This window comes from Sorghum bicolor, chromosome 2 (assembly GCF_000003195.3).
Source record: "Sorghum bicolor cultivar BTx623 chromosome 2, Sorghum_bicolor_NCBIv3, whole genome shotgun sequence".
Lineage (NCBI taxonomy): Eukaryota > Viridiplantae > Streptophyta > Magnoliopsida > Poales > Poaceae > Sorghum > Sorghum bicolor.
This window is the reverse complement of record NC_012871.2, coordinates 24537670-24559744: the sequence shown is the minus strand read 5'-3', so window position 1 is coordinate 24559744 and position 22075 is coordinate 24537670.

Below are 22075 nucleotides of genomic sequence, written 5' to 3'. Positions count from 1 at the left end.
GTGCCTCTGCGGGTGTGGATCTGGGTGAGTTTAGTGTTTTTCGTCGGTTTTCTTAAATAAAGTTTTTCTAGAAATTGGTTTAAATCTTGTAAAATCTATATCTTGAGTTATATGGTTCCAAAATTGGTGAAACAAAAGTTGGTGTGCTCTCTGTTCTCAGATCTACAGTTTGATGTAATTGCATGTCATGTTTGAACACTTTTTCTGGACAGAAATAATTAATCCATATTTTTGCTGGAATTGGAAAATGCATAGTAATTAAAATATGACTCAGAAAAATGTGAAATTTGTTTTGCTGGATCTGCATGTATGTTTAGTCCCTGGGAAAATTTTACTATACATTATTTGGTATATGAATGAATTTGTGGTGATTTAAAGGGTTGCATGGCAGTGATTTATGATTTTTAATAAATAACTGGATCATGCAATTAATCTGGAAATTTTTGTAGGTGTTTCTTATGATACTAAGCAAATTATAAAAATATGAAATCTGCTGTTTCACACTTATACCACAGTAGAGTATTTGTATTTGCCTTTAGGAATTAATTTTGTGATTTTTTTAGCTCAAAATAAGTGTCCAAAAATTATGAGAAATTTATGGTAGACTTGATGTTTGACTGGTAGTCTCCTGTACTTTTTGTGGAGTTTATTGATAAACAGAAATGCATGCTATTTTGATGGGTCTAAAAAAATAAATAAAGAAACTATGAATTGTTATATATGGTTTAAATAGCATAAAAGGGGTTTGGTGTATCTTTGAAGCATTTTGTGAGTATGCTGGTTACACTTGAATATAATTTGTAGAAAAGAAAGAATTAGATGCTTAGTGTGTTTACATGCTCTTGGATGATGTTGACTACCTTGTAGATGACCATCTAAACCATCTCTGCACCATGTCATAGTCATTTGGTATTCTCTCGCATGAGCATTGCATCCCGGGCATCTCGCACTCGACTCATGAGCACACATGCATCATACAGGCTCGCATGAGAACGAGGTGGGACCCGAAGAGCAGGAACCTCTGGGAGTGTCAGAACCCAGAGAGGAGTTGCAGGAGTGCCCGGATCATAAGCCGAGCACGTTCGAGAAAGGCAAGCCCCGGAGCATTCTAAGTCTCTCTATTCTCGCTAACTCAATTAATATATTATTCTTGTTTTACTATGTTGCATTTAAGTGATAGGAATTGTTTGATACCGCTGATGCATATGTACTTCTTGATATCACTATCCGTTTATCTACCTTGTCCTATGTAGATAGGCACGGAGTCTATGCTTAGCCTGCTTAGTCCGGTAGAAGTCGGGTGATTTCCTGTCACCTGCGAGATATAGGTGGATACCTGCTTGATTAAGCGGTGATTGCTTTGGGAACAATAACCAAGTGTGGAGTGCAAATTTTAGACCGGGCAGGGTCTTATGGTGGGTTGACTGTAGTGCCCCTGCCTGTGTCAGTTAAGGACCGATCGTTGACGGCCCTCTTGTCATGTTGAACGCATGCCCCACACTTAGCTGGAAGGATAAGTCATTCCGACCGCGAAGCCTGAGCACTATCCGGGTCGGGAATCGGCCCGATGTACGCGCTATATTGGTGATGGTTGAGGAGAACGACGAGGGCGCGGCGCGCAACCTTGGTATACCTTGGATACCTCGGTCGCCGGAACGGTCCTCCGGTACGGGCGGTGCCTGTCGAACCCGCGATTTGGTCCTGGATAGTGCAACACGGTGATCTGTAGCTCACTTGATCAGTGAGTGTGGTTTGTGTGGGGAATACCTCGCCAGCTGGTTAGAAATCGATTCGAATCGCCATCGCTCCTGGATAGTGAGCACTTGACATGAGCCCTGTCCTCATAGTAAGGACTATGGAACACTTGGGTTATAATGGTAAATGGTTTCATGAATGCTATGATGAGGTACCATCACATTACTATACTTGCTTGTAATAGTGCAGGTGCAAACCTAGATATTAGGTAATGATACTTTCAACTTGAGCTAATTAAAAGAAGAAGAATTCCTTTAGGATATGTTTAATAGAATAGTGCTTTTATGCAAAAAGTCCTCAGCTACCGCACCATATAGCCTTCATGATCCTTGAAGAGTCTTTATTTCTGGTTTATGACGGGTAAGTCTAGCTGACTACATTCTCGTACTCAGGGTTCTACTCCCATGTTGTTTTGCAGATGGTCAAATGTACTATGGTTATTGCATCCTATGCTTGTACCCAGCAATGGGGATGACTAGACCAAGGGCAAACCCTTCACCCATTGGGTACGTGGGTATGGGGACGTTCTAGTAGTCCCCATACCAATTTACCCATGGGTGAAAAATATCCAGCCCAAAACTAAAGAAGCCCACCAGCCACCAGTCCACCGGCAGCCCAGACATTGAAACCCTATGTAGTGCTAGCAAAGTACTACTCTCTACTACGTGATTTGTATGGACAATGAACTATTATGGTGTTCTGACTAGTGGTTGCAGCAGAAATTATTATGTTGCTATTTGCTAGGTATATGGTGAGGTGGCTATGTGACGATGCTTGTGAATGGCTATGTGACGATGCTTGTGAATTGCTACTACGTGACTGGTGCTTGTGAATTGCTGATGTTTGGCGGGTATGGGTGACCCGCCGGGTCTAATTTACCCACCTGGGTATGGGTCTGGGGAAATTTTCTCACCCATCAGTGTATATGGGGATACCCGTGGTGTCATATTATTGTCACGAGGATGGGTCTAGGGAGTTCATACCCGATGGGGATTTACCCATCGCCAACACTGACTGCCGGTCTAGGGGAGTGTTGTTAGGTGCTGTGTCATGCACACATGTTTGGTGTGCTTGGGAACAGTACCGCATGTTGGGAGATTCCATCCTGAGAGGCGATGCCGTCATTAGGACGATGATGTGGGTAGTAACACGTCACATGCATGGACGGGGTGTCTATGTGTGTGGGGTATATAGCTTTAAATTCTTGTTCTGCATGATCATACTGGGTTGGGCGGAAATGAGTTTTCTGCAGGTACACTGAAAGCCCTAGTTTGGTTTTGGATAATTGATGAAACCCTAGTACTAACCACTATACTAAGTGTGTGTAGACTTAATGAGGTTGGTACATGCCAAGTGATGGAGCAAGTGATGATCATGGTGATGATGGTGATGACCACAAGATGATCAAGTGCTCAACTTGGAAAACAAGAAAGAGAAAAACAAAACCCTATGGAGATCATGGCAAAGTTATTGCTTAGGGTTTTGGTTTTGGTGATCAAGACACCATAGAGGGTGTGATCACATTTGTAACACCCTAGGTGTTAAGCATGCACTTAGTCTTATCAAAGTCATGCATAAGCATTCCCATCAAGCATAAGCATCATGAGCATGTCATTCTTTTCAAAATATGATTTTATGTGCTTCATTCCATGAGTTTTAAATATGCTAAAAATATGATACTTGCTTCTAAAATTGTGAAATATTCAAACTAGGTTGATTTATGTGTAAGAAGAATTTAGAGTATTTTTGTGTAATTTTTGGAGCTATAGAATTTGAGAAATGGAATTTATACAAAATATCCAAAAAGAATTTATTTAAAAACCTAGAACTAAGTTTTAATTTGTAGTTCAAATTCTATTGGGAATTTGGTCTTGCTTATTAAAGCAAAGTTGTAGAGTTTTTAGTTTGGAACAACTTTGCCTTTGGGTGAAAGTGGTGAAAATGAATTGAAAATGGCCAAAATGAATTTAGAAGAGAAGTTGAGAAAAGAAATTCAAAAAAAAAATAGAAAAGGGAAAAGGGGGCGCTAGCAGGCCGCGGCCTCACTTCTGGCCCGCTGGCCGAAGCCGGCCCGGCCCGCCCGCGCCTTCCCCTTCCCCTTCCCCACGCTCGCGCCCGCGTCCGCGCGCGGACGGCCTCGCCGTGACGCCGTGGCGCGCCGGCAGAACCTGGCCGCCGCGTGGCGGCATGCGACGGCGTGGAGACGCCCTGGTCGGCCACCAGGAGCCCCCGGTCGCGTCCGCAGGAGCCCCCGCTCCCATTTGCGCCTCTCGCCTCTCTGCTCGCTCGCGCGCAGCAGTCGCCGCTCCGCCGCACGCCATAGCCGCCGACGGCTCGGAGCTCCTCTCCCGGCCAGCTCCGGCCCTCTCCTTCCTCTTCGCGACCACCACCGGCTCCGCCTCGTCCTCCCGCGTCGCGTGCTTGCGCTCTTCCGCGCTCGGTGAGCCCCGCGTGCCCGCTAGAGCTCACCGGAGTGAGTCGGAGCTCCGGCGACCTCTCGGCTCGCACGGTTCTCCCTCTCCTCTTTGTCTCTGCCTACGTTCGTAGGTGCGTTAGTTTCACCTTGGCCTTGTGCACCTTTTCCCGTCGTTAGCTTACGCTCTACCGCCGTGAAACGGCCGGACCACGGCGAGCAGCGCCGCCGCGTCCGCCATTCGCGACGGCGAGGTAGTTCCGGTGCTCGTCCGGTGCCAAAAGGGGCACGGTTGGGTTCGTCTCGTGCTCGCGAAGCCGTAGGTGCTCCCGGTGTCGCCGGAAACCTCACCGGCGGCGAGATTCCGGCCGATCTTTGGCCGCGGAGTCACGGGGTGGATGACAGGTGGGGTCATCTGACTCGCGTGTCCCGCCTGTCAGTGACTCCGAGGGTTTGAATCTGGGTGCGCTTAGCGTTTTAGGTTGTTTTCCGTTTTAAACGTTTTTCCAGAAAATGGGTTATGTATTCAAAAATCCATATCTTGAGGAATATAGCTCCAAAAATTGTGAAATAAATTTTGGTGTGTTCCCTATTTCCAGATCTATAGCCTAGTATGTCTGCATGTCATGTTTGAGTAACTTTTCTATATGAAAATATTTAATCCATGTTTTTGCTAAACTTGGAAAATGCATAGTAAATAAAATATGGCTCAGAAAAATGTGAAATTTGTTTTTTTGGCTCTGCATGTGTGTTTACTCACTGGAAAAATATTGTTACATATTATTTGGAGTATAAATGAATTTATGGTAATTTAAATGCTTGCATGGCAGTGATCTATGATTTTTAATAATTAATTGAGTCATGCAATAAATCTGGCAAATTTTGTGGGTATTTCTTATGATATTAGACCAATGGTAAAAATATGAAATCTGTTGTTTGACATTTATATCACGGTGGAGTAATTATACTTACTTTATTAATTAATCTTGTGATTTTTGTGGTTCAAAATATGTATCCAAAAATTATGAAAAATTTACAGTAGACTTTATGCTTAGCTGGTGGTCTCCTGTAATTTTTGTGGAATTTATTGATGAACAGAATTGCATGTGATTTTTAATGGGCCTAGAAATGAATAAAGAAAATTATGAATGGTTGTGTATATAGCTTGAATGAAATAAGTTGGGTTTGGTGTATCTTTGAAGCATCATGTGGGTTGCTGGTTGCATTTGAAAAATAATTGTAGAAGAGAATGCAATAGATGTTTGATTCAGTTAATTGCTCTTGGAGGTTGTTGACTACCTTGTAATGAGCATGACCAAGCGTATCACTTATGCATCATGTCATGACTCCTTTAGTACCTTCTCATACAAGCATCCACTCGGGCACCTCGCACTCCACTCATAAGCACACATGTATCATACAGGCTCGCAGGAGAACGAAGTGGGACCTAAGGAGCCAGAGGAGATTCAGGAGCAGGAACCTCCGGAAGCACAGGAACCCGGAGAGGAACTGAAGGAGTGTCCGGATCACCGACCCAACACGTTTGAGAAAGGCAAGCCCCGGAGCATTCTAAGTCTCCCTATTCTCGCTAACTTACAATATATTACACTTGTTCTACTATATTGCATTTAAGTGATAGGAGTTGCTTGATACCGTTGATGCATATGTACTCCTTGTTATCCCTACTCGTTATCTACCTTGTCCTATGTAGATAGGCGCGGAGTCTATGCTTAGCTTGCTTAGTCCGGTAGAAGTCGGGTGATTTCCTGTCACCTGCGAGATATAGGTGGATACCTGCTTGATTAAGCATTGGTTGCTCGGGGAAAAGAATAACCAAGTGTGGAATGAATCTGGAGACCGGGCAGGGTCTTATGGTGGGTTGACTATAGTGCCCCTGCCTGTGTCGATTAAGGACTGATCGTTGACGGCCCTCTTGTCATGTTGAACGCATGCCCCACACTTAGCTGGAAGGATAAGTCGTTCCGACCGCGAAGCCTGAACACTATCCGGGCCGGGAATCGAGCCGCCATGTGCTGTATTGGTTATGGTTGAGGAGAACGACGAGGGCGCGGCGCGCAACCTTGGTATACCTTGGATACCTCGGTCGCCGGAACGGTCCTCGGGTACTGGCGGTGCCTGCCGAACCCGCGAATTGGTCCTGGATAGTGTAATACGGTGATCTGTAGCTCACTTGATCAGTGAGTGTGGTTTGTGTGGGGAATACCTCGCCAGCTGGTTAGAAATCGATTCGAATCGCCATCGCTCCTGGATAGTGAGCACTTGACATGAGCCCTGTCCTCGTAGTAAGGACTTTGGAACACTTGGGTTATATTGATGAATGGTTTTAAGAAATGCTATGATGAGGTACTATCATAGCCTTGTACTTGCTTGTAATAGTGCAGGTGCAAACCTAGATAATAGGTAATGATACTTTCAACTTGAGCAAATTAAAAGAAGAAAGATTTATGTAGGTTATAATAGTAAAATCCTGCGGTTTGGCAAAATGGTTGTCAGCTACCCCACTATATAGCCTTCATGATCCTTGAAGAGTCTTTATTTAAGTTTATGACGGGTAAGTCTAGCTGAGTACCTTCTCGTACTCAGGGTTCTACTCCCATGTTGTTTTGCAGATGGTCAAATGTACTATGGTTATTGCATCCTCTGTCTGTACCCCGCCATGGGTGATGACTAGACCAAGGGCGATGGTCACTCCGTCTCTTCTTTTGCTTTTGTGGGAATGACCGAACTATGGCACTGTATCAGACTAAGTGTGTGTGTTGTATTTTAAAACTATGAAGCTTCCGCTACTTGAAGAACTTGGTATTGTAATAACTTTAAGTACTCCAATGTATTTTATAAATGTTGTAATCTGGATGTATTAGTGGATGGCGACCGCTAAACTTATTACGATCTTGGCTGTTGTACGATGTGTGGTTTGAAATCCTTCGAGATTTCATGGACTACCGGGATTATATGGGCTTAAGCGTGATGGTTTGACTATGCAAATGGTCACTGTTAGGCTTAATCTCTTATAATTTGGTCGGTTCTGTTACAGCATTTAGGATAGATAGCCGTACTATAAAGAGGGGAATTCTTTGGCTAAGCGGTTATCAAGTGCCACTAGGTGTCTTTGTTCATGTGCATGCATTTAGAACCTAGTGAGCTAACTTAACTCCTTCAAAGGCACCAGCTAGGGTCTGCGTCTGAGCGTCTGAGCGTCCGGTGCAGACAGTGCCTGGCCCAGCTAGGGTAAGGCACCGGACGACAGGCACCGGACGTAGACCTGTGCATCCGGTGGTCCGTGTCCGGTGTGAGGAGGTTTTGCAAACCTCTCTGCGCATGAGTCCGGTGAGCACCGGACGCTCAGCGTGCGTCCGGTGGCTCGCGTCCGGTGACTCTGCGAGTTTGCAGAGCTCTCTGCGCATGGGTCCGGTGTGCACCGGACGCGTCCGGTGGAAACTTGCTCAGCGTCCGGTGCTTTGCAGGTTACCGTTAGATTCTGACACGCGGCTGACGTTGGAGCACCGGACGCAAGGGCTGAGCGTCCGGTGCCCCTTTAAGAGCGTCCGGTGACCCCGTATTTCGCCCAGTGAAAGAGCCAACAGCTCTATTTGTTTGAGGGGCTATAAATACGTGTTTGGCCAGCTTGGGGCTCACACTCTTGGCATTCTAACATACTTGACATCCTTGTGAGCCTAAGCAAACACCTCCCACTCATCTCCTTCATAGATTAAACATCTTTGTGAGATTGGGAGTGATTCCAAGTGCATTTGCTTGAGTGATTGCATCTAGTCGCACTTGGGGATCGTTTTAGCTGCGGTTTTCTTGTTACTCTTGGTGGTTGCCGCCACCTAGACGGCTTGGAGCAGCGGAGGAGGATTGGCACGAGTTGGTGATTGTTCGTGGCCATCTCCCGGTGATTGTGAGAGGTTTGTGCCTACCTCGGCGGAGAGCCGAAAGGTAACTCTAGTAAAGTGCTCGTGTCATTGAGCTACCTCACTTGTGGGTAGGTTCTTGTGGTGTCCTAGTGAGGACGAGGTTCGTGCTACACCTCTTAGCCACCGAACCACCATGTGTTGGTCGACACAACGGGGACGTAGCGTGCCGACAAGCACGTGAACCTCGGGAGAAAAATCGGTGTCTCAATTGTGTTTGATTGGCATTCTCCCAGTGCTTGATTGTTTATATTGGTGATTGGTTCATCCCCTACACGGCGGTATAAATATCTCATCCTATCCTTTACTTACCGCAAACTAGTGTATTTAGTTTAGTTGCTTACTTTGCCTTGTGTAGCTTAGTTCTCTAGTGTAACTTGTAGAGACTTAGCTCTTGTGTGCATAGTGATCATAGCAACTAGAATTGTTGGGTAGGTGGCTTGCAAACACCCCATTAGAGCTAGAGCAAAAAGCTTCGCTTTGTTATTTACTAACCTCTTGCTCTAGTGTTTTTGTAGATTTTTAAATAGGCTATTCACCCTCCTCTAGCCATATTAGGACCTTTCAAGTGGTATCGGAGCCGTGGTCACCGTTTGTGAAGGCTTAACAACCTCGGTGCTCAAATTATGGCTCAAATAGTGTTCAACCATGTTGGGGGCAAACCACCATTCTTTGATGGCACAAGTTCCGTTGACTATTGGAAGAGAAAAATGAAGATGTACCTTGGATCAATCAATGATAGAGTGTGGGAAGTCACGGAGAATGACTTTGTGATCCTTGACCCCGCCAACCCCACCGACAATGAGAGAGCAAACAAGCAATGCAATACAATAGCTCTCAACACAATCTATAGTGGCATTGATTCAAAGGTATTTGAACAAGTCAAAGATCTTGAGAGAGCAAGTGAAGTGTGGACAAGGCTAGAAGAAACATATGAGGGCACTACAACGGTAAAAAGTGCCAAATTGTATATGCTCAAGGACAAGCTATCCAACTTCAAGATGAAGGATGATGAGTCTATACCGGAGATGTTCTATAGGCTCCAAGTAATCATCAATGATCTCAAGGGCCTTGGTGAGAAAGTGAAAGATGAGGACTTCATTCACAAGTTCTTGATGTGCTTGCCCAAGAGGTTCAAGACATTGAGAACAATCATCTTTAGAGGTGGATTGACCGGTGTATCTCCCAATGAGGTACTTGGAGATGTCATGACCGAAGTCAATATAATGACAATGATGATGATGAGGTCATGAAGAAGGATGAGGATGACAAGAAGAAGAAGAGTGTAGCATTCAAAGCTAGCTCTTCATCCAAGAGCAAGAACAAGGGCAAGGCCAAGAAAGAAGAATCAAGTGATGAGGAGTGCTCCAATGATGATAGTGATGATGAAGCATTAGCACTCTTTGTCCGCAAGTTTGGCAAGATGATGAAGAAGAAGGGCTACCATACAAGAAATAGAAGGGACAACTCCAAGAACAAGGAGTATGTGAGGCTATGCTACAAGTGCAAGAGCCCCGATCATATTGTGGCGGATTGTCCATATAATAGTGATCATGATGAGTATGAAAAGAAGAACAAGAAGGAGAAGAAAGAAAAGAAAGAGAAGAAGATGGTCTTTAAGAAGAAGAAGAAGGGTGGATCCTATGTTGTGACATGGGATAGTGATGCTTCTTCGGATGATGATTCAAGTGATGATGACAAGTCATCCAAGAAGAAGGCGCTTGCAAGCATTGCTATCAACAAGCCATCACTCTTTGACACTCCTTCATGCTTCATGGCCAAGGGCCACAAGGTATAATATGATGAGAGTGAAAGTGAAAGTGAACATGAACATGATAGTGATAGTGATGATGAAAATGAATTCACTAATGAACAACTTATGGACATGCTAGAACAAGCCGATTCACTTATTCAATCTAAAAACAAGAAGTGCAAAGAATTGGCCAAGAAGTTAAAAGCTCTTGAGCAATCCTTTGATGAGCTCAATGCTAATCATGAGAGGCTAGTGGAAGCCCATGAAAAGCTTGGCAAAGCTCACACCAAGCTTGAAAAAGCTCACTCCTTGTTATTAGAAGAGAACAAGGAAAAGGTTTTTATATCATGTGATGTAGGCACAACATGTGACTTAATTAAAGAATCACCCAACCTACCTATTGTTGTTGCCACTAACTCTTCTTGTAGGTCTTCATCCACCACCACCAACTCTACCTCTACTTGTAGTGTTAGTGTCACTTGTGATGCTTCACTAAAGGTTGATAATGAGACTCTCAAGAGAGAGGTGGATGAGCTCACTCACGCCCTAGGCAAGGCCTATGGTGGTGAGGCCCGCTTGCTAAAGTGCTTGGGTAGCCAAAGGTTTTCTCTCAACAAAGAGGGATTAGGCTATACCCCCAAGAAGGGCAAGAAAGCCTTTGCAACTCACAAGCCTAGCTTTGTGAAGAGCAATGGTTGGTATTGCAACGAATGCAAGCAAGTTGGGCACCTAGAGCTTAATTGCAACAAAATTAACAAGAACAAGAAAATTGCTAATGTACCTTACATTCCTTTTGATTCTTGTTATGTGCTTACCAAGGGTGAGAAGGGTGTGCATGCTAAGTTTGTTGGTACACCAATTGTGGGTCCAAAGAAGAAGGCCATTTGGGTACCAAAAATCTTAGTCACTAACCTCCAAGGACCCAAACAAGTATGGGTACCTAAGAAACATTGATTTGTTTTGTAGGTAAACTATAAAGCCGGAGGAAGGCATTGGGTGCTTGATAGTGGGTGCACACAACACATGACCGGTGATGCAAGAATGTTCAATTCAATCAAATCAAATGATGACAATGGTGTTGATAGTATCACTTTTGGTGACCATGGCAAAGGCAAGGTCAAAGGGCTTGGTAAAATTGCTATATCCAATGACTTGAGCATTTCCAATGTGCTACTAGTAGAGAGCTTGAACTTCAACTTGCTATCCATAGCTCAACTTTGTGATTTTGGTTTCAAATGCATATTTGGAGTTGATGATGTAGAGATCATAAGTGTAGATGGCTCTAACTTGATATTCAAAGGCTTTAGATATGAGAGTCTATACTTGGTTGATTTCAATGCTAGTGAAGCTCAATTGTCAACATGCTTGCTCACCAAATCTAGCATGGGTTGGTTATGGCATAGAAGGCTTGGTCATGTTGGAATGAAACAATTGAACAAGTTAGTCAAACATGATCTTATTAGAGGCTTGAAAGATGTCACATTTGAGAAAGATAAGCTTTGTAGTGCATGTCAAGCCGGAAAGCAAGTTGGCAACACTCATCCCAAGAAGAGCATCATGAGTACATGCAAGTCATTTGAGTTGTTGCACATGGACTTATTTGGACCAACCACATACACAAGCATTGGTGGAAATAAATATGGATTTGTGATAGTGGATGATTTCACAAGATACACATGGGTATTCTTTCTTAGTGACAAGAGTGATGCTTTTGCAACCTTCAAATCATTTGTCAAGAGAATACACAATGAGTTTGAAACAACCATCAAGAAAGTGAGAAGTGACAATGGAAGTGAATTCAAGAATACAAGAGTTGATGAGCTTTGTTATGAATTTGGCATTAGGCATCAATTCTCGGCCAAGTACACTCCACAATCAAATGGTCTTGTTGAGAGGAAGAATAGAACCTTGATTGACATGGCAAGATCAATGTTGAGTGAGTACAATGTGAGTCATTCTTTTTGGGCCGAAGCAATCAACACGGCTTGCTACTATAGCAACCGACTCTATTGTCACCCAATGATGGAAAAGACACCATATGAGCTCTTGAATGGAAGAAAGCCCAACATTGCATATTTTCGGGTTTTTGGTTGCAAATGCTACATATTGAAGAAAGGCACTAGATTGAGCAAATTTGAAAAGAAATGTGATGAAGGATTCTTGCTTGGTTACTCAACTACTAGCAAAGCTTATAGAGTTTGGAATTTGGCTAGTGGTACTCTTGAGGAGGTGCATGATGTTGAGTTTGATGAAACCAATGGCTCTCAAGAGGAAGATGAGAATCTAGATGATGTGAGAGGCACTCAATTGGCCGATGCAATGAAGAATATGGATATTGGTGATTTAAGGCCTAGAGAGGTGATTGATGTTGAAGATGACAAAGATCAAGTGATTCCTACCTCTAATGTGCAAGCTAGTGGTTCTCATGATCAAAATCAAGCTAGTACAAGTGGTACACAAGTGCAAGATCAACAAGCTAGTACATCATATCATGATCAACCAAGTGCAAGCAATCAAGTGCAAATACTCCAACCAACAAATATTGCAAGAGATCATCCATTAGATCATATCATAGGTGACATTCAAAGAGGAGTGCAAACTAGATCAAGATTAGCATCATTTTGTGAGCATTTCTCATTTGTGTCTCACATTGAGCCAAAGAAGATTGATGAAGCATTGAGAGATGTTGATTGGGTTAATGCTATGCATGAAGAGCTTAACAATTTCAAGAGAAATCAAGTATGAGAATTAGTTGAGAGGCCTAGTGTTCACAATGTCATTGGTACTAGATGGGTCTTTCGCAACAAACAAGATCAAGATGGGATAGTTGTAAGGAACAAAGCAAGATTGGTAGCCCAAGGCTATAGTCAAGTTGAAGGTCTTGACTTTGGTGAAACATATGCCCCGGTTGCAAGATTGGAAGCAATTAGGATCTTGTTAGCCTATGCTTGTGCTCATAATATCAAGCTATACCAAATGGATGTGAAGAGTGCATTTCTCCATGGCTATATCAATGAAGAAGTCTATGTTGAGCAACCTCCTGGTTTTGACGACGACAAGAAACCCAACCATGTTTACAAACTAAGAAAGGCATTGTATGGTTTGAAGCAAGCACCAAGAGCATGGTATGAGAGATTGAGAGATTTCTTACTCTCTAAAGGTTTCAAGATGGGCAAGGTTGACACCACTCTCTTCACCAAAAAGATTGGCAAGGACTTGTTTTGTTGCAAATCTATGTTGATGATATCAAATTTGGATCAACCAACCAAGAATTTTGTGAAGAGTTTGGCAACATGATGGCTAATGAATTTGAGATGTCAATGATTGGAAAGCTTAGTTACTTCCTTGGTATTCATATCAAGCAATTGAAGAATGGCACATTTGTGAGTCAAGGCAAGTACATAAAAGACATGCTCAAGAAGTTTGGAATGGATGATGCAAAGTCAATTAGCACTCCAATGGGAACAAATGGAAGCTTAGATAATGATACAAGTGGAAATATGGTGGATCAAAAGTTGTATCGGTCTATGATTGGAAGCCTACTCTATGTAACCACATCAAGACCGGATGTCATGTTTAGTGTATGCATGTGTGCAAGATTTCAAGCCTCACCAAGAGAAAGTCATTTGAAGGCAACAAAGAGAATATTGAGGTACTTGAAACATACACAAAATGTTGGTTTGCGGTATCCCAAAGGTGCAAAGTTTGAACTTGTTGGATGTTCCGACTCGGACTATGCGGGATGCAAAGTTGAAAGAAGAAGCACATCAGGCACATGTCAACTATTGGGAAGATCACTTGTCTCATGGTCATCCAAGAAGCAAAATAGTGTTGCACTATCAACCGCCGAAGCGGAGTACATTGCGGCCGGTAGTTGTTGTGCACAAATCCTATGGATGAAGGCAACTTTGAAGGACTTTGGAATCAACTTCAAGCAAGTGCCATTGCTATGTGACAACGAAAGTGCCGTGAAGCTCACCAACAATCCGGTTCAACACTCAAGAACAAAGGACATAGATGTCCGCCATCATTTCATTAGAGATCACCAACAAAAATGGGACATTTGCATTGAGAGTATAGGCACCGATGATCAACTTGCCGATATATTCACCAAGCCACTTGATGAGAAGAGGTTTTGCAAGCTAAGGAATGAATTGAACATACTTGACTTCTCAAATACGTGTTGATGCACCCCCATTATATGACATGCCTCTCCTTCAAACAAAGCAAGGTAAAATTGTTTGACATGTCATCCATCTTTGCTAAGGACTTGTTTAGTGCATCTAGTCATTCCTTACATGTCTTAGGCTCTGTCGGTGTTTTCCCCCGGCGGGGTCACACCAACGAGTAAATTTGTATGCGTGCTCCCTTTCCCAGATGGTGATGCAAGAAGACACAGAGATTTATCCTGGTTCGGGCAAGAGAAAGCCCTACGTCCAGCGGGGGGAGAGAGTTTATATTATCTTGCACCTAAGTGCTTATACAGGGGCGAATACAAGCGTGGAATGGAATGTGGAGCTCTACTACGTATGAGTATGGTCTTATGTCGTCCTCCCGTTCTATTCCTGAGTCTCTCCTTTTATAGCTCCAAGGAGAGACCCAGGGTACATGCGTAGATGTTAGAGTAGGGGTCGATAGCCGCATGGAGCGCTGACCTACTCGAGGCTTCCGTACGGCATGGCCTCGAGCCGTCACATCTTGATAGCCCGGTGATGATTACGCGTGCTCCTGCGTTCGGCCCTGCCCGCCGCCTCGCGCTGGTTCTGAGGTCGCATGCTTGTACGGTATGGCGGCGGATCCGGCGGGGTAGCTGTGGTGTTGTCAGTCGACGCCCAACTTGCCCCTAGGAAGGGACCCTGTTCGGTCGAGGGTCGGACGTCGTGTAATGTGCTGATATCTGGAGCGCTGACCTTGGAGGTCTCGAGGGGGTCCCGATTAGACGTTCCATCCTCGTTCCCTGCGTCCTGACACGCCCTTGATCGTTCGGTGGGAAGGCTGCAAAAAGAACGATGGGACAGAAGCCTCCCGTGACCCGTGTGTTAGGTGGGGAAGCGTCAGGTGCATTAAATGCCCTGGCTCTCGTGCGCGCGTCAGGCGGCGGACAGTGTCCTTGCGCTCGATGCCTCTCGGTTCGCTCGAGCCCGCTTCCGTATTCGACGGCAGTGGTCGCCCGAGCCCTGACCGATTCGCTCGATGGCATTTCCGTCTTCGAGGCTGCGACCGTCGATGGCCGCGCGTGCGTACGGATGGCCTGGTTATACGCATTGGTGAGGGTAACCCTTGTTGATACCCTCGACAGTAGCCCCCGAGTCTTCATTCGAGCACTGGCGCTCGAGTGGAGACTTTCGTTTTTACGGTCGATCTTCCACGGGGGCGCGCGAGCGACCCCGCGGGGGTAGCCCCCGAGCCCTCGAGGGAGTATTCAACTCCTTCGAGGGTTATTTTGCCAAAATTGCAGAAACGCTGTCAACACCCGTGGTGGAAGGTTCTGTTCGGCTTTGCCTTGCGTGGAGGTCTCGACGTACTCTCGATAGACCGAGCGTCTTCCACCCCAGATTGAGTTCCTAGCGGGTAGTCCAAGTGAGAACCTGTGCCCCTTTCGAGGGGGTCAGCTGTAGCCCAGAGGCGTCCTCATAAAGCGGAGTCGACGTGGTCGGGGATACCGGTCTCATTCGATAGAGTCCAGCGGCTCGATGCCTCCCTTCGGGGGGATTCCTCTCGACTGTCTCGACCCTACCTTGGACGTCGCCAGCGAGTCCTCGAGGCGGGCCTCGATTTTCGTCCGCTCGCTGGGGATCCCTGACTCTTGGTGCTCGAGATCGGCTGTCGAACCCTTTCGACGGGCCAGCCATCGACCTCTCGAGACTATCCTGGGCGCATACCTTGGCTTACAAAGTAAGGAAACTGCCGTGCCGGTTCGTCTTTCTGCCCGTTGGGTGCACCTTTTGAGGTAAGTGACGTCGCGACACTGTATCGGCGTGGAATTCGGAGCGTCCGGCCTGTGTGGAGAGAAAGGACCGTTAGACGGCGCATTTATGGGAGGGAGTTACCTTATTTCTCGGATCTGTCCGTTGGCGGACTGCTGCCTATAAATACGTCGTTGCGTCGCCGCCGTTCCTCTCCCTTCCGCCATCTCGCTTTTATTCTCTCGTTGCCTTTGCTTTCTCGCCGTCTCACGCGCACACGCCTCCTCGAGCTGTAGTGAATCTACCGTCCCTCCAGCCGAGATGCCTGTAAGACTTGTCGCCACCGACGACTGGCGCCCGTCGTCGATGACGGAGCGCCGGTTGTTAGAGCTTGAGAAAGAGGGACTGCTGCGCCACCGTACATCGCTATCGTCGCCAGAGTGGATCGCGCCGCCAGCGAGTCACAGGAGGCCTCAGCCGCCCGAGGGCTACGTGGTGTCGTTCGCCAAGTTCCACCGCCACGGTCTGGGCGCGCCCCCGAGCCGCTTCATGCGGGCCCTCTGCTTCCATTATGGGGTGGAGCTCCAGCACTTCTCTCCGAATGCCATCACCGTAGCGGCGGTCTTCGCCGCCGTATGCGAGGGCTACTTGGGGATGATGCCGCACTGGGAGCTGTGGCTCCACCTCTACAGGGGCGAGCTTTTCCATGCCCCCACCGGAACCACGGGCGTAAGAAAACCCGTGCGGGCCGGATGCCTCAATCTGGTGCAGAAGACGGGGAAGACGGACAGGCTGCGGGAGTACATCCCGGTAGGGTTATCGACCAACCACGCCGGCTGGGACTCCCAGTGGTTTTATCTGCGGAACGATGACAACCTCCTGCCTTCCTACTCAGGCCGTCTGATCATGGAGCGTCCAGCGGATTGGACATACGGCGTCGTCCAAGCTGATCAATCTCGGCTCGACCCCCTCCTCGACGCCCTGAAGAAGCTTCGCCAGGAGGGTTTGACCGCCGCTCTCGTCCTCTCGGCCGTCCATCACCGGAGAGTTCTCCCTTTGATGTCTCGACCATTGAGGATGGACGAGATGGGCCCTGGTGTCTCATCTCGGGACCTTGAGGCGTGTCGGATGTCCAACGAGGCTCCGGCGGACGACGAAGTCGCGGCCCGAGTCAGGGCTGCAATTGCCGGTGATTTTCAGCCGGAGCATGTTAACGGCTTCCCCATGAGACCTGACGCAGGCTCGATCGATCTGGTACACCTTCTTCTTGCGCGCAGCCTCGATTCTGGGTTTCCTTTCTCCCCTCTCTTTTTTCTAAGTCTACCTTAGTTTTGGCAGGGTCGGATTGACGTCCGGTCCTCGAGGCCTCCGGTAAAGGAGGACGAGGTCGATCGTGACAAACGGCGCCAACCTGCCGAAAAGCTAAAGTCTGCGAAGGACTCTGCAAAGAAGGGGGAGAAGAAGAAAAACCTCGACCGCCAAGCATTAGAGGCGCGTCGAGCCAAATCCAGGCAGAGGGGGGAGCCTGAGGAGGAATCCCCTAACGATGATGACGATGATGACGAGGATAGTGACGACTCCGAGGGGATGGCGTCGCGCCTCGATCGGATTCTCGAGGGCCCGCCTCGAGGTGACGTCGACGCCCTCCGGACGGAGGCGCCAGAGGAGGGTCCGAGCGGATCTCGTCGCCCCCGGGCCGACACCCCTCCCGCGCCCAAGGCGGGCCAAGACGCACCGCGCCCTCCCCCGATGCCCAGGGAGAGCAGTCTGGCTAGGCCCCAGGCGTCGGGGCCACTAACTCGTGGTCGCGTCGCGGCCTCTGAGAAAGGAGATGCCGGCCGTAGGAGCGCCAGTCCCGGCGCCCGCCAGGCGGGGACCGACGCGCCTAAGCCAGTGCCTGCCCTCGAGCGGCCTGGAGCCCCGACGCGGGGTGGCTCGAGGCCCACTGGTCGGGGTGGCGGAAGGCGAGCCGTTCTCCCTGTGGGGTAAGCCTTTTTGATGTTGCGGTTTTTGTCTTCTCATTCTTCCACCTTTCCTCATATGCCAACCTTTTCTCAGGCTGAAGCGGACCCTTGAGCAGGCCCAACCGTCCATGGCAAAGAAGCTCAGAACGGGTGCCGCCTCCAAGGAACCAGGTTCGTAGTTTATTTCTGGGCGTTGCGATGTTCCTGTGTCGGTTATCATAACGTCTGACCCTTACCCTTTGTTTCGTAGGCTCCTCCAGCTCCTAACCTCCAGCCGGCGTCGAGAGGGCTCCGTCTCGTCCCGCGCCTACTCCGTTGCCGCCGACTCGTGATGAGGCGCCCCAGACGCAAGCGTCAGAGGGAGCCCCCGAGCCCCCCCGATTGGGGGTCGAGGGGGAACCCATCACCATCAGCGATACGTCCGATGGTAACGAAGCGTCTGGGGGCGCTCGCCCTATGGAGGAGGAAGCGTCGACCCCCAACGTCGCGGGATCGACTCCCTGGCCCGCCGGCCTCCGCACCCTCGAGGAGCAGAGGAAGAAGAGGGAGGAGGATGAACAGCGGGAGCGCGAGGCGGCGCGGCGGCCACAGGAGCATGAGGCACAGCAACAGCAGCAACAACAACAGCAGCAGCAACAACAGCAACAGCAGCAGCAGCAACAGCAACAACAGCAGCAACCACCGCAGCAGCAACTGCAGCAGCGGCAGGCGGGCCAAGAGGAGGGACCGCTCGAGCCTCCGCCCCAAGGTTCGGCCCAGCCAGTGCTACTGGAGCCGCAAGAGCTCGGCGAGGAGGAGGACCTGCCGGTGTACAGCCCCCCAACCCCGGCGTGGCTCCTCCCGGGGGCACCGGCTGCGATCCGGGCAGAGCCGGGGCGAGCGGACGGAGTGGTGGCGCTCGCCTGCCTGAAGCGCACGCCTCCCGGCGCCGAGTCCGATATCAAGAAGACAATTTACGGCATGGACGGGATCGCTCCAGGGTTCCTCCGGGAACGACGGGCGTGGGAGGACCGCTTTCCTTCCGAGGAGGATGAAATTGGGGCGTCGGGGACCAAGGATGGAACCTGGAAGACGGTGGACGACGACGGACGGTTCCCATACCTCGTCGACCTGTTCCTGCGCCATGGGGGCTCCCTCGAGACCGTCGAGAATCTCATCCGCGGTGTCAAGGCACGGGCCGACCGGGAGATGGAGCACTGGTGCCCCGATCGGATCCGCATCCGGGCCTCCCACGACCCGTCCGAGCCTAACATCTTTCTGGACGATCGGAAGGAGGCAGAGAAGTGGGAGCACGTCGAGGAGCTCCGCCTTTGGATGAAGCATGTGGTGGGGCTCCTCTCAGACGTTATCAACAACGGGCTCGGCCCGGCTTATTTCGTAAGTGCTTTTCGAACTTCAATCCTTGTGGTGCCTTTTGGTTTTCGTGTTCTAACCATTCAACCCTTGGTTCGCAGGACATGAAAGAGACCTCCCGCATCAAGTCCAGTTTCATACACGCCACGAGAGGCGGCTGGGAGCAGCTTCCCCTCCTCAAGGATCAACTCCTCGAGTCGCAGGAAAAGCTCCTTAAAGCTTATAAGGATCTCATAGCACTCGAGGAGGAGAAGAAGGCGAGGGAGGCTGCCTTGGCCGAGGCCCGAGAAGCCTCGAAGAAGGCGGAGGAGGAGACGATGCAGCTACGGGAGCGGGCTCTTACGGTCGAGGAGGCCGCGTCCAGAGCCCGGGAGGAGGCCCTGTCCTACAAGAGCGTTATCGCGGATCTGGACAAGGAGAAGGGCCTCCTTAAATCCGACCTGGACTCTCTCCGAGAGTCCTTCCGAAAGATGAAGGTGGAGCATGTGAACGGCGAGGTCGCCAGGGGCGCCGCGGAGGAAGCCAAGAAGAAGGCCCTCGAAGATCTCGAGGCGGAGCGGGCTCGATCCCGCAGTCTCTCTAATGACGTCGAGCGTCTGAAGGGAGAATTGCTGGAGAAGAGTGGGGCCATTGCTCAGGCTGGCAAGGCGATCGAGGATCTTCGCGTTGCCAACACCGAGCTGGCACGCTCCAACAAAGAGATCGAGGGGGCCAACACCAGGCTGGTTGGCGAGAACACGGCCCTCGAGGAGACCGTACGCGGTATGTTTCCTCTATCAGATTTCTTTTTCCGAGGTGTGCTTAGTTTTTCCTAAGGTCTCTTTGTATTGGCTTTTACAGGGCTCAAGAACGAGCTCCTGGCCGCCCAAGCCGAGGCTCGCAACGCCAAGGCTCAGCTCGAGGCGGAGGTTGTTTTGAACCGTCGAGTACGGACGGCGATAAGTGATCTCTCGACCTCTTGGGAGGTCGAGCCTATGGATGAGTCGAGGGAGGACGCTCGAGGCGACGCCCTGGTCGACCAGTTGTGCTACATAGGCGCGACGCTGCGAGATCGGGTGCGGGACGCCCTCCACATCGGGGTGAAGCGGGCGATGGCGGTTGTCTGCTCGAGCTTCTCCTACGACATGGAGGTGGTGTCCCATGGCTTCGTCACCGACATCTCCAAGACCGACGCGGAGAACGAGGAGAGGCTCCATGCCTTGATCGACGACGCGGAGGCTCCTGGGGAAAGGTTGGCCAAGCTTTTCGAGCCTGAGGTGCTCCCTCCTGAGGCTAGCTCGGGCGGAGGCGAGGGCGGTGAGGATCGTGCCGCGGACTAAGGCCTGCGAGCCTGCTCAGGGCGCCTGAGGCCCCTTGTACAATACTTTGTGAATTCTGTGGTTAACTGATGCTGTATCACTTTCGTAATTGTCAGATGCTTATTTTGTCTTTCCGCTTGATGCTTTCGTCTCTCTTTGCGCCTACGTTTGTATCCCTTGCTCGATTTTTCGTAAAAGATCACCTCGATCACTTCAATGGTGGGGAAGCGAGTAGAGTTTCCGTAGCCCGGGGGAGTAGGAATTCTCCAGCTCGTTGTCCCTCCGCCTTTGAGGGGCTCGAGGTGCCTTAGCAACTTGAACCGTGCAAGGTTTACTACGTAAGAAAAGAAAACTTCTCGGTTTTTTCGATACTCGGGGGGGGGGGGGGTGTCGTCCCCCTGGTAGCCCCCGAGGGGGTGCTGACTATGATGGGTCATAGTCGGCGCCCCCTTCTAACGTCGAGATCGTGATTTATTAATCTTCTCGGCGCAAAGAAAGAAGAATTGTTTCGAGGGAAAGACTTTATTTATTCATTCATTCGTTTACAAAGTCTTGGTACAAAACGTAAGCAAGAACATAAGTTTAGAACTTCTAGGGGTAGAATCGACGTAGCTGTTCGATGTTCCATGCGTTGGTGAGAATTGCCCCTTTTTCGTCCGCCAGCTTGTACGTTCCCGGCTTCAGGACCTCGGCTACCACGTACGGACCTTCCCAAGGCGGAGTCAGCTTGTGGCGTCCCTGATTGCTTTGCCGGCGTCGTAGGACTAGGTCGCCCACGTTGAGGTCCCTCTTGCGCACATGCTTGTCGTGGTAGCGTCGAAGCCTTTGTTGATATCTGGCAGAGTTGAGGAGGGCCATGTCTCTAGCCTCCTCAAGTTGGTCGACCGCGTTTTCTTGAGTCTCTTTGTTCGATTGCTCGTTGTAGGCCTTGAGTCGAGGTGACCCATACTCGAGGTCTGTGGGGAGGATGGCCTCAGAGCCGTAGACCATGAAGAACGGGGTGTATTTTGTGGCCCTGCTTGGTGTTGTCCTAAGGCTCCATAGGACTGAGGAAAGCTCCTCTACCCATTTTTTGCCGAATTTCTTCAATCGATTGTAGATCCTTGGCTTGAGTCCTTGCAAAATCATGCCATTGGCACGCTCGACTTGGCCGTTAGTTCGAGGGTGGGCTACTGCAGACCAGTTCACACGGATGTGATGCCGATCGCAGAAGTCCAAGAACTTTTTGCCGGTGAACTGGGTGCCGTTGTCGGTGATGATGACATTGGGGATCCCAAACCGATGGATAATGTCGGTAAAGAAAAGGACGGCCTGCTCGGAGCGGATGTTGGTGATGGGTCGAGCCTCGATCCATTTGGAGAACTTGTCAATGGCCACCAGCAAATGGATGAATCCTCCTTTCGCCTTTTGTAGAGGTCCTACTAAATCGAGCCCCCACACCGCAAACGCCCAGGTAATGGGGATCATCTGAAGTGCGTGGGCAGGCAGATGCGTCTGCTTGGCGTAGAACTGACACCCGTGACATGATCGTACGAGCTCGATGGCGACCGCCACGGCCGTTGGCCAGTAGAAGCCTTGTCGAAAAGCGTTCCCTACAAGGGTCCGTGGAGCGGCGTGGTGACCGCAAGCCCCCGAGTGCAGGTCATCGAGGAGTTTTCGGCCTTCTTCCACAGTGATGCAACGTTGTAAGACCCCCGT